Here is a 13,538-nt window from a genome sequence, read left to right on the forward strand (position 1 = left end):
TTAGACCACCTAAAGGAATATGGCAATTAGAATGTTTATTGGAAATTTAACACCGTTTTCACATTTGTTCTTAGATTAATGAGTGCAAAAATAGAGGGAGGACAGAGTGAGTAAGAAGCTTATTGTTTGGAGTGCTGAGAGCTGCCTAAAAGGACATTGTGCTGAGAATACTCTCCAACAGGAAAAAGAGACCCACAGGCAAGCAGCTATTATCTCAAGTAATCTTCAGTGAAGAGGACGTGTCTATGAAATAACTTTTGAAGACCTTGGGTAATTCAGTCCCTCAACCTCTGCTCACCAAGGTACTAGATCAGAAGAGAAATGTTCATAAAGCCTTTTGAAGTGCACCAAAACATATGGAATATGGTGAATGAAGGATGGGTTAGTGTGTGACCTAATGATGAGATGAACAAAAGTGGGGAAAAATATTACACACCTTTTTGCAAGTTCCATTTATCCATGAAATAAAAATTGCATTAATATTTGCATTTCCAAGAATTGCTATCTTCTGACTTATCAGTACAATGGTATTGTTTTATTTATTTAAACTGGATGGTTTGCTTTCCACACTATGACCAGCTGTGAGAAAAATAGGATTCAATAACGTGAACATTTCACAGTAAATAAAATGCATTAATACTACAATATAAAAGCTGTGCTCAGCAGTTTTTCTAGGACAAGGTCTGTTCCAGAACTATACATCCAGCTTTCTAAACACTTGGAGAACTATAAAGGTTACATCTTGTGTGAAGTAATACAAGAATATATAGAATTTCTGCTTAGGATTCTGCTAACTCACATCTCCCCATTTCAACAGTTACATGTTTAATTGTCTGTTTCAAGCAGAATATTTCTGCATCTCTATTTCTTGCTCATATTCACTACTGCGAGCTTCTCTGTAAAGTCTTGCAGTGACTCATTCTTGAAGGAAAGCAAACAGTGAAGTCATGTCTTAGTTTGAAGGGTAGAAAAACCAAAATGAAAATGAAAACACTTGCCTGTTTTTAATGCCCCAGTCATCCTTTTACTCCTTGACTACTCTGTAACAACTGCAATCTTTCTATTTCTGATCCAGTGTGAAGGAAAAAGAAAAGCCTTGATTTTGGATAAGTACGTATTTTTCTTCAGAAATTACTTAACTGTTCAGATGTTCATAAAAGCACCTCAAACACTTAAGTTAAAAAAAAACCCCACATTGTGTTTGCAACTCTTTTTATTATTCATTGCAATGGGGTAGTTCAGGATAGTGAAATTAAACATTTAATCTCATTATTAGCTTATGTACATAAAATTTTACTTACAGTGATATATAGGTATAACAGGATTTTGTTTTGTTATAAAGCATTTATGGTGAACTCTTTTTTCCTAGATAATACTTTAAATGATTGAAATTGTAAAATAATTAATATTTAAGTCATTTAATATTACCACGTCTGAATTTTTGGAGAATATATTTCTCAATTCTTCCATAAGCATCTGGAGCATGGAGCCATAACCAAAATCTGTGGCAGAAAGGGATGGCAATCACTCTTACATTTTGTTTCTCAATAAAAATAAAAAGCACTCATACATTCTACACCTCTCATTTCTACAGTGCACACACACTGAAATACTCTCTTTATCTTTCTTGAGATACATTTTACATGCTGCATACACCCAGGGTGAGATAAATGAATAAATTGAACAAAAAATACTGTAGCTATATTTATATTTAGCAAGACAACTGCAGCCTGCATCCTCTGCTGATGACAATTAGTATGAAAGAGTAGAAATTATAGAAAACAAAAAACTTCTTGCACATTATGCATGAGCATCGAGCTGATTTTATTCTAATGTTCCACGACATCCTCACAGCAGTCAGAAAGCTTGAAATGATTAAGCATAACAAAGATCTAAATACTAATTTTTCATTTCATGCCACTGGTAAATTATAACCTTAAAAACATCGGGATTTCATTGGTGCCACTATTTGATGTTCATTAAAAAACCCTGAGGAATTTACATCTCCAGTTCTAATTATATATGATCTTAAATTCTATTTTCGTGCATAAAAATAGGAGCGTTGCATCATCTCTTCTGCAAGGGTGAAATGCAGATTTTCCTCATGTTATTGTCTTTAAACACCACTTAAGTCAAAGCAGAATGGATGTTTGAGCAGAGCCTTCAGCTGGGTAAGGGATGGCTTTGCTTCCTTTAATGCTCCTGCAGTTGTGATAGGTATCCTCAGGTGTGGGCCTGGCCTCCAGTTTTCAGGTTTTGGTTTGGGTTTTTTTTTTTTTTTTTTTTTTTGCAAGAAGCAGCACAGCAAAGGTTGTAGAGCACTCACTTTGAAAGTCTGAGACTTCCTGCAACAAATGCTTTTTTCCCCCTGTTGCAGTATCCTCCTGCCCAATGATCCTTCTGCTGACAGTAAAATAAATATTGGACAGCCCTTCAAGGGGTTTGGTTCTTTACTTCTGAGCCTTTCAAGGAAACTGATAAAATGTCTAATTGTTTGAATAATCAATGCAATAAGTATTTGATCACTAACAACAAAGATAAAGCCACAATTCAAGAGTTTAGGTATATGTTTAATATTGCATTACTCATAACACAAAGAAAGTTATAATTCCTTTGAAAATGTGTTTGTTAAAGGTCTTTTGGAATGATGGAATGGAGAAATACTGGGTATTAATTTATAAATATTTATTTAATTATCCAAAACTTGCCATTGTGTCATTTGCCAAGCTGTTGGATGAAAGAAATCATGGTCAATTAAGGATAATAACCTCAAACTTGGATACAATACAATAATGATCTGAAGTACAACCAGACATTATGAATAATATTAGTTTTTACACAGATTTTTTTTATAGTTATATTTCTTATTATTTTTTATAACAATACCGGCATGGAGGCTGGGTTATCTGTTTAGATTCTTTCAATGTAGAAATTTTGGTTTTATTTCTGATGGAGATAGTCTGTAAAGTGACTATGGAACACTATTAGGTCATTCCTGCTTGCCTTTCTCTTCCCAGCACTCTAAAGAGAAGCCAATTTAGTCCTGATCTCCCTTTTCCCAGATCATCCCTCAAGGCCCAGCACCCCAGCTAGCACTGATCATTAAAAATACACTTTGACTTTGATGTGACCTAATGCTCAAGCTGGAGCCAGCCAGGAAACAAAGCAACCATTTCTATTTTAATATTTCAAACACACCTTAAGCAGTTTGGAGATCTTCCATCAAAAGCAGTTGCTGCCTAGAGAGCCACTGTCAACTTTATGAAGCCTTGTGCCATGACAAGTTGTTCCTATCAAGATGCCCATCAGATTTAATTATCTGGTTGCAGCTAATTAAAACTATTAACTACTATCTATTGAGACACAGGGAACTGCAAATGCAGAAAGGCCACTTAATTGCACCAGGGCTAATTGAGGAATGTGGGTTTGGACCCTTTTCTCCCTTCTGCAGCCCCTGGAACAAATCCTGATTACAAAAGGCCAAAGGGGCTCATTCAGTGTGTCCAGGCACAGGGTTTCAATCCTGAGTTTCCACCCACCCCCTTTGCTGAGGCAGAGCAGTGAGTGCCACACTGCACAGAGAGAGCCCAGCAACATGCTCAGAGCTCAAAACCCACTTCCCAATCCCTCTTTTTACACACTCCACCAGTTTCCCCTTCATTTTGTTGTGTGTGTTTCCACTGATTAGATCTCAAGTCATGCATCTCCCACTCACATTTAATCTGCTTTGTTAGTTAGATCCTGAGTATACCAAGCATGACTCTGGGCTTCATTTATTCACAGAAATGTTATGTATTTTCAGCAGTATATCTGAACATTTGCTGCTGTGGATGTCCTCCCTGTGCAGTGCTCAGGTGTCTGAGTGATTGCCAATGCTCTTTAGTGGACTGCAGACATCCTGTTATTAGTCTGAGTAACTGCTCACCACTCATATTCTCAAGAACCCCATCACTTCTCCTGCACAGCAACAATATTTGGGCTTTTGACTTTCTGAAATGCATGTAACAATATTTCACACCATGTGCTGACTCGGGTTCTCAGGCAAAAAACAGCTGCAGTTATGCAGTTTAAAAAAAAAACAACAAACCACAAACCCAAAACTTCTGTGTTTAAAAGGGACTTGTGTTCATTTTGTTTGAATAAATTTTAATGGAAATGAAAATTCATAGCCCCCCATAGAAGATAAATCTTCCCAAAGCTTCTAAAAATTAACAGCTGGACAAAGATAGCCAGGTCACGGCCTCATTGCCCTTAGTGACATCAGGACAGTGGGCTGTGGCAGTGTCATTTGGCCACCACACATGTCCCAAAATGAATGTGAAAGAGAGAAAAATGCCAGCTGTGTTATGTTGCCCACATTGTCAGTTTAAAGAATAAAATATTGTGTGGGTTTCATCTCAATTATTAGATCTATAGCAGATAAATGATCCAAGTGAAAGGCTAAGGAGATTAAAGGAGGTTTATTTACCCACAGAGCTCTCCAATTCTATGATAGGAGAATTCTTCATTGTAAAAAAACCCCACACTTTCATCTGAGGAACAATAGCACAAATTGCAGACATTCACTAGCAGAGACAAAACTTACTTTCAAAAAGGCAACACAGCTACTATTATAATTTCTGCTGTTAAGAAATATTTTAAATTGTACTTGTGCCCAAACTTCCACTTGGAGATCAAAGGCCAACTTTAACAAGAAATTATCTCTTATAAAAAAGAGGCCCATTCTAAAGAATCCCTAAAATAAAAATGGCCATCCAGACAAAATATGTGTACAGTCAACTATCCTAGGGCAGCAAGAGCAACCCTGGAGTTTCTCACAGAGCTGCTGCTGCTCTCTTTTATCTTAGCATACCTTAAAAGCAGCTTTTCTTCCTGTCTATGCCAGCTCTTCCACAACAGAAGCTCAGCAGCAATCCTCAGGGTGTGATCCAGCAGCTGCCCTTGGACATCTCAGTGCCACAAGTCCACTGCTGATGGGAGAGAGGGCCCTGGTGGGGAGAGGAGTGGCAAAGCACAGCATTAACACACCCCACTAAAAACCTAGCCAAAGAATTGTAAGCATTTACATGAGATAAAAAAGGAATTTAAGGTAATTTAGATACAGCTTGGCTAAAACATAAGGCAGGGAAAGCAGCCAGCAGATATTTTAAGGCCAGGTCTGCAGAGGAAATACTTAGAACAGGAATACAAAGAACTGTGAAACATTGTGTAAATAGGAGAGATCAAATGAGGGGAAAATTAACCAAATGTATTTGACAGCAAGGTTGTGTGGCTGCTTCAATATGATTTTGTGAGGGAAGCACTCCAACCTGTCTCACTGGATACAGCAGAACACAAAACGAGCTGGGCCAAAGCAGAAGAAAATATACTGCAGAAAATGTAAAGTGCAGCAGTCAGAGGTGGAGCATGAGAGCATTTCCATCCCTGAAGTACCCATTTCTGGCTGGTGTTTCACTGTGATTCTTTTTTTCCCACCCCCTCTGGAGCCACTGACCTCCCACCACGAAGGGATCCAAGGCCTTGGGACAAACATCCAAAGACCTGCTTGGGACACTGGTGCCACTGGAGCTTACCTGTCTGTGCCATTTGTCCTGCCTCTGGAAAGAGACAGCAACTGGGGTTAGGTCCTGCAAGAAATAGCCAGAAATTAACTGCTCTGTGATAAAATATAAACATGTAATCCAGCCCTGAGAATGTCTATAATTTCCCTAGCCTTTTTTCATAATTGCATGGAAAATATTCTTGAACATTTCACGTAGGTTATTAGAGAACACTGAATTTATGCTGCTCAGTACTGCCTTAAAATACCTTTACCAGAGTCTTCAAAATGACAAACACCTGTCTCACCATTCACACCAAGAATAGGTTTCCACCAGACCATGATAACAAAATGATAATTTGTGAGGTTCTGAAAGAAAATGGGAGTAGTAAAAATCACAGAATTAATGTTTTAATATCCCAATATCACTGTAGCTTAATTAGACTGAGGTTTTGAGAATGAACTTAGAGCATAAATTCCTAGAAGAGATTTTCAGAAGCCTAACATGCAATTATTCTGTTTAAAAAAATCATCTTTAAGGTTTCAAATGTCTCTGTCAATAGAAAAGCAAGGAGAGGATGTAAGCACACACTTTTAGAAACAAGAGCAGCTCAGCACTGGAGATGTTTAGGGAATAGAATTCTTTAACAATGTTCAAGATCCAAAATTGTCCCATCCATCATAGCAGTTTTATAAAAAAACCCTCAAAATAGACAATTGTTGATGCAGAGATTCCCCCTTTGTGGAAGGCAGTCTAGATGCTTAGTGAATCCTGGCTCAGACCTGATCCAGATGCAGGGATGATTTCCGTGAGACTTCAGTTTCTGGGAAATAGGGTGGTTTATCTCAACAAAAAACTATCTTTTCTGATGAGGCCTGACTGGCCCATTTCTGCTTCATTCCTATAGGAATTTGCTTAATACTGGTGATTGTTTTATTTGTAGAAATTAACATGAAAAGAAAATCAAGCTTCTACTTAAAAAAAAAATAAAATTGCATAACTGAAAGTAAATGGTCAGTTGTGAAGGAAATGGGAAGAATTTTCTGCTGGTGAGTCAGAAGTGTGTGTACCACGGCATGGAAAGAGATGCAGCCACTGGAGCTCAAGGGTAGCAAGACACAGAGCTCCTGCAGCATCACCAGTTTGTGTTTCACAGCAAAAGCCAGGCAGGAGACACAGAGCTGTGTGATGGCTCACTGTTGTGCTCAGCCCGGGCTGCCAGACTCACTCAGAGCAACCTGGGTATTACTGGGAGGTCCAGAGGTGCAAATTGCAGCAAAAAGCTACTCAGTGTGTAGAGGTGAAAAGCTATTTCTACCCCAAATCTCTCTTCCTGTGGTGGGCCATGAACACCTGCTCAGCAAGTGAACTCCTGCAGAGTTCACTGGTGTCTCCAGGCCTTGGATCACATTTATGCACTTGATAAGCAGAAATTTGATCTCTAGACACACCTTGGTTCAAACTACACAGATACTGCAAGGTGAGATGCCATAGTTTCGATTACTTTTCTTCAGCTGGGTGTGTGTAAGAGAAAGAGCAAATAAAATAGACAAAACTGCTGTTATTCAGAAGACACCCTGAGAAACAGGGAGACAGGGAAAGATTAAATGTGACAGGGACTCCCTGGAGGGCTTTGTGAGAGTTAGGGAGGACTTTTTTTAACCCTGGCACATCTGAAACTGAGAATCTGAGGCAACAAAGGAATAACAGTAGTTCAATAGCAGGTAACTTTATTCTTAATTCATCTGAGAAATGCTCTGGAAAACTATTTAAAGCACAGTGGAACATTACACAAATAATACTTCCTTGCACAATAAAAGGAAAAGTAAGGCATGCCTAATTTGTGAGAGGAAATTGCTGGAGAAGCTCAGCTAATGCTGTAGCCTTTTGTTGATTTTTCTTAATAGGGACTACAATTGCAGAATGTGTCTATGTGCTATGAATAGATGCCATGAATGAAATTCAGGTACCCTGCTAGTCAATTTTTCTTACCAACAAATGCACACCCCAGAAAACATTTACCTGTGTGGCAAGTAGCATTTAATCAATGTACTTTGCACAGCTGATGGAATTTCAGTGGGGATTCATTAGAGGCTCCCTTAAATGTGTATTTGGCACTGCTGCCTGTCCTTGGGCAGCTACAAGCCCAGCTGTGGGTCAGTCAGAGGAAGGATGAAGCCAGAGCCCAGCTGGAAAACAGGTGTGCTGGAACAGAGGTATCAGGAATCCACAATCAGAATTCCACAGCTGAATTCAGTTTTCTCTCAGCTTGGAAAAGTGAATGTGGAGCAGAATCTCACAGGTTTTGGTCTCTCCAAAATGAAAGGGGAAGCAGATCCTGTTTAATATGAGAAACAATATTTAGTGATTCTCAGTGACATACATACTGAATCTATTAATGCCACATAAAGCTGACTTCAGATGGCATAGCCACATCTGCTTCAGCTGACAGTCTAAGTAATGCTTTGCTTAGTTGTCATTGTGCTTGAAACCTGTCATTCTTCCCAGAAACAGCAGTTGGGTGTTGCATGGTCCCAAGTGGAAGGGAAAACACACTCAGATTTCTTAACATGACTTGACTGTGAATTTATTTAATTGTGTTGGATTCCACTATTTTCATGTTCTCTCTGGATGAGTTACTGCTTAATCTGAGCTGAACTCTAAGAAACTAGAAGGGTGAGATGAGGCTAAAAATCATTTCTGAGGACTCTGACTGAAAATAACACCCTGCCTTGGTTTAGCAAAGTCATGTCTGGAAAACTGTCCTTACCAGCTTTGCCAGGAACTGGGATGGAGCAGCTGTTGAATGACGCTTCTTGGAAAACCACACAATTATTTCAAATAAAATTTCTAACAGTTGCCATCTTAAGGTAATGAAAAGACTTTTTATAACTTTTTTAAAAACTTTTTTGGTCATATTCTTTGTTTTCCTAAAGTCCTTCCTTTTTTCTGATAGTTACAAATACATAGAGGCTCTCAGGATAAATCTGCATGGGTCACCTGAGCTCAGAGGGTTCCTGACAATTGGAAGGAGTTAAATTTCCAGCCTTGTGATTTAGAGCATGAGAAGATCCACATCAGGTCTGGTTTGAGCCATCAGCCCCTCTCCAGCAGTGCATACCAAGGGAGAAATTACAAGGGTAAGACTTTGCAACTGAGGCAGAAATTACATCTACTAAGTCCTCAATGGAGTTTTTTCCTTCCATCAATTCTGCTGCTGGAATTTTAACCTCAAATATATTTCTGGCTCATAGCCATGAATTTGACTAGTTGTTTAACTAACTAGTTTAACTAAACTGATCATTTAACTGGGTTTTGGAAAATGACCTTGTGATTGTTTGGAACATATAACCCCAACAGCCCATTTGCTGTCCTTTTTCTCTTCTATTTTGAGAAACAGTGAGCAATTCTTTTCTCTTAATTTCTTTATTTATATTTGCACAGACCTGTGCCATATCACCCCCAGTCATTTGTTTTCCAGCCCTAGGCTTGCTTGGCTCTTGTCTTTGACAAAGGAGCTACTCAATATGTTTGCTCATCCTTCTCCCTGACTGGAGTTCTTTTATTTTCTCTTTCCAGATGAGAAAAGATCTAAATAAATACTACCCAGAGACCTCTTACTTTCTTTGAAGACTGCAGTGATCCTTTTAACAGTGCTGTGTAAAAATGACATATGTGAGATACAATGAAATTTGTGGAGAGTTCCAACGCTGAAGATTAAGTAAATATGATTTTACTCTCTGTACTAAATCTGCTGATGAAGAAGCTAAATTCTGATCAGCAGCAGTTACAGTAACTAGCTTGCCTGCTTCTCTCATGCCAGGGATAATTCTGCCTTGGAGATGCCATTTGTTGATATCTCTTTGCCATGACAGATGTTTAAGCTGATACTACCTTAGATGACAAGACTGAAAAGAGACTTAACTCCATTTGATGGAAACCCCCCAGCATCAATGGAACCAGTGCAGACCTCGAGTCCTTTATCTTGCCTCTCAGACAGCACTTTGGCAGCCCTATATATGATAATGTAAGAATAATTGCTTATTACATCTCTGCTGTAGCATACAAGCATTGTGTAATTCAGCATTAATGTCTGACAACCCAGCTGTCATCTTTCCAAAAATACTTGCTCTCTAACTACTGGAGCTGCTGCTGCTGCTTCTACTTCAAACCAAGGCAAGAGATTTTGCTCTGGGGCATTTTGACAGGGTGTTATCTTTTGAAAAGACAGATGTTTGTGCTGCAACTGTCTGGTGGTTTTGAGGCTCATGCACATGTTTCAATAAATAAGTGCTAAAATACTTGCCAGGTTCTGAGTTAAAGTGGACTTCTAGAGAAATATGTAGGTGAAACCCAAAAGTAAGATGAGCATGCTCACAAAAACCAGTTTCAAATCACCTTTGAAAGAACATGAAAAGCCAAGAAGCTCTGGCTTAAGGGCTCATGAATGTGAAAAGACACTTAGAATTTATAAAATAGATGGTGGTGTCATTTTCTGCCCTTCTCCATTTCATTTCCCAAGAGAAATACTTCAAAGGGAGGGCAAATAATTCCTCCCCTTCTAAGGGATTTTATTATTTGAAGGAGTACATAGGTCCTTATTGACCCAACTTTGATTTGTAAGCTGATGATGAAATTAATTTGGCCTTTGGTGTAACCACAATTAACTTCTCCAGAAGGGAGGTGATTCCATGTCTTGCAGTAAAAAAGTCTCTTTGGAAAGAGCAACTTGGGGCCTTTGTGTAGTTTGAGGCTTCAATAGACTCATGCCAGCTGAAGTTCCCTGCCACTGGCTGCTCCTCTGCCCTGTGTGGAATTTCACCTTGGCAGATAAATTATGGAAATTCTCTCTCATCAGAATGACTGATTATTATCTGATAGGGGAGTTTAATTCCTCATTCAGATTCCCCACAATGGACCAAAGAAAGACCTGGAGAATGTCACTGACTGAACAGAGTCTAATACTCTTTAAAAAGCCTGGTTCACCTGCCACTGCTGAATGAATATGTGTTGTGCCTCTGTGTACTTCAGACTCTGCCTTGTATTAATAAATGGAAATAGGATAAACTACTTGAGGTTCAAAACAACTTACAAGGAAATATATGAAACCCTCTCTTCCCTCTGGTAATCTGCACTCGCTTACTGAATGAAGGGTGGGGAGGAAGAAAGAGAAAATAAAAAAAGGATCCCATTTTTAAAGTATTCTGAAAGAGTTGTCTGCTATTAATGTCCCAGAATGCCAATCTGAGGACTCTGATTCTGGGAAATTTGCTCAGTAGGATCACTTGAATTCATTCTGGAATCACAGATAAGCAAACATAGGACAAATAATTCAGAAAATTCATATGAAATGTGGGGGGCCAGTTAAATGTACAGTACAAAGTAAAAAGTACAATGAAAGTACAATGTCTTTTATATAAATCAATAAATACAGATGTATGTGTACTTCTGTATGCACATACCTACAAAAACCTTATGAAACCTCAAATTTGCAAGCTGTTCTGTACTAAGATTTATCAAACACAAACTAGCTCCTGGGAAAAAAAAAAAAGACCACTTTGCAAGTCAGAACCCAACAGTATTTCTCCTTATGCCAACTTGCCCACCCTGTTCAGCTAACCACATGCTTCATTTTATTTTGGACATTATGAAAATTGTATTGATGAAAAAAAAAAACTTACTTGTCTGATGCTATAGCTCTGATCCTCTCTGATATTTTCTTCCCTGTTAGGAGCTGGAGAGGGCCATGGGTGCTCCTTTATTCCAGATGAGTGTCTCAGAAATGACAAGCACAAGGTGACTTGTCCTCAACAACAGCCCTGTGCAGGTTATGCATGTGCAGGGGGCTGTAAAAAGGACAAGCTCAGAGGAGAATCAAGGCCAGGCTGGGTGGGGCTCTGAGCAACCTGATTTAGTGGGTGAGACCCCTGCCCATGGCAGGACCTGGGAATGAGGTGATCTTTAAGGTTCCCCTCCAATCTAAGCCCTTCTGAAGAATGAAGCAGGAGCACACAGAGCTCAGACTCCTTCACATCCCCTCCACTCAGTGCAGAGGGGACACAGACTTTCCCTGCTGGAGAGGGAATTCCAGCTGCTCCAGGGGCTCTCAGAGACAGCTCTGTGACCCCTCCTCAGAGATTTGCAGTGCCAGCCATGCATCTGCACTGCTCTTCAAACCATTTCCATCCCTTCCTTCTCCATCCCATCTCCATCCCTTCCTTCTCCACCTCCTCTCCATCCCCTCTCCATCCTTTCCCCAGAGGTTCCCACAGCTCCTTCAGTGAGGATGACTGACAGTGCCCCAACAGCAATTCCCAATTGTTTTCCAACTTTGACAATTAGTAACAATCCCAATATAATCCAATGGGATTTCAGGCCCATGGTTTAGACTCAATTTACTGTACTTTCATAACTGTAATTTTTTTTTCTTTTCCTTCCCCTGAAGACACCCTCTTGGCTGAATTCTGGGAGGTGAAGATTAGGCTGACAGATGGTATCAGCAGAAGAATGATTATGAGTTTTAAAAACCTTGATATTTTGGCTTAGTACACCATTTTTCATGCAAATACTGACATGGATATTAGCATCCAATTAAGAAAGTATAAAAGTGTGCCATTCTGTTACAGTTTACATTAGAATCATTTAATGTTTCATTAAAAATACTAAGAAGGGCTGCTCTGAAAGGGATAAAAATCAATGATCTATATATCACTTCTGCTGCTTTGCTCTTCTGGCACAATGTGGCAGTGAAAATGGGCTATAAATGTCTTGAAATTATTCTGTTAATCTGAGTTGCTTTCTGAATTTTTGTGTTCTGTCTTTATCAAAGGATGGATTCATATCAGGACACACTCCCTGGTGTTAAGGGAGTGTTATTAACATAAAGTGCCAACTCTTCTGTCTTTAAAGGGTATTTCCAATTTATTTCAATAGCTTAGGTGATGTCTAAACATTCACCCTTTTTTATTTGGACAAGGACTCTCAGTGCAGTTTAAACACCAAAACCAGCTGATTGTCCACAGACAAACGTTTTTAAATGCCCTTTGTTTACTGTTTAGTTTTGTTTTTTGTGGGGAAACCTATTTTCTTGGCACTTCCACTGAGTAATAACACACTCTGGTATTAGAACTAATTCTCTGACTTGTTCATCAGCACATTCACATCACTTTTTAAAAATAAGGAATAAATGGAAGGAAATTTCCCAATCTCACACTGCTGTAAGGTAATATATGAAATAACCTATCTTTATTATTAAAACCTCAAAATAATTCATTTCATAGGATACTTTTCTCTTCAAACACTGTTACCTAGTTAGCTTAAAAGTAAAATAAAACTTGGAATGTCTTAAAAAGTTTTCTAAGGAAATGCTTTGAACATTTTGAAACATGTTCCACAGTGGCATTGGGTCAAGAAAATTCAATATACTATGCCTATTTTCATAAATGTCAGGGATTTACCATGCTAGATTTTGTTAGTTTAACCAAGAAAGATTCAAAAGGTTTTGTCCAAGTATATGTACATTAGTTTACTTCTTTCTCACAGACAGTAAAAAGGTATAAATCTCCTCCTTCTCATCATATCTTTTATCAAGGAACAAAATATGAAAATGAAAATCATTAAGATCTCATTAAATTCTGGTTTTGTGAGAAACTTTAAAAATTTTGGACATGCAGCCACATTATTTCATCATTATAGAAGTGTTTAGATATTATTATAAAAGTGTTACATCATGAGTAAAGGGGCAAAGTTGTACACACTCTATTCAGAGACAATAAAATAACAGACTGCCCCTCAGCTTGGGGACAATCACCTGGACAGGTGTCACTTATCCAAACAGCTTGATCAGTTTAAAATCATTTGAGACTAAAAACCTGTGACAATCCTCCTTCCTGCTTTGTTTTTTTTCCTTCTTATTAAAAATGGACATCCATCCCAACTTTGTGGCTCCTGCAGCTTCTGACTCCTGCAAAGCAGCTGCTGGATCCAGGCAGGATGGCA

General features: G+C 38.8%; 1 long non-coding RNA gene across 1 annotated transcript; it reads right to left on the reverse strand.

Annotated features, from left to right (window-relative positions):
* Positions 1-1,242: 1,242 nt before the first annotated feature.
* On the reverse strand, positions 1,243-8,407 carry LOC132331869 (uncharacterized). The gene is made up of 3 exons (XR_009487694.1): positions 7,563-8,407; positions 5,574-5,627; positions 1,243-4,988 (listed from the first exon to the last, which is right to left on the reverse strand). It is a non-coding gene; the product is annotated as an uncharacterized LOC132331869 (long non-coding RNA).
* Positions 8,408-13,538: the final 5,131 nt, after the last annotated feature.

This window comes from Haemorhous mexicanus, chromosome 10 (assembly GCF_027477595.1).
Source record: "Haemorhous mexicanus isolate bHaeMex1 chromosome 10, bHaeMex1.pri, whole genome shotgun sequence".
In the NCBI taxonomy this organism is placed as follows: domain Eukaryota; kingdom Metazoa; phylum Chordata; class Aves; order Passeriformes; family Fringillidae; genus Haemorhous; species Haemorhous mexicanus.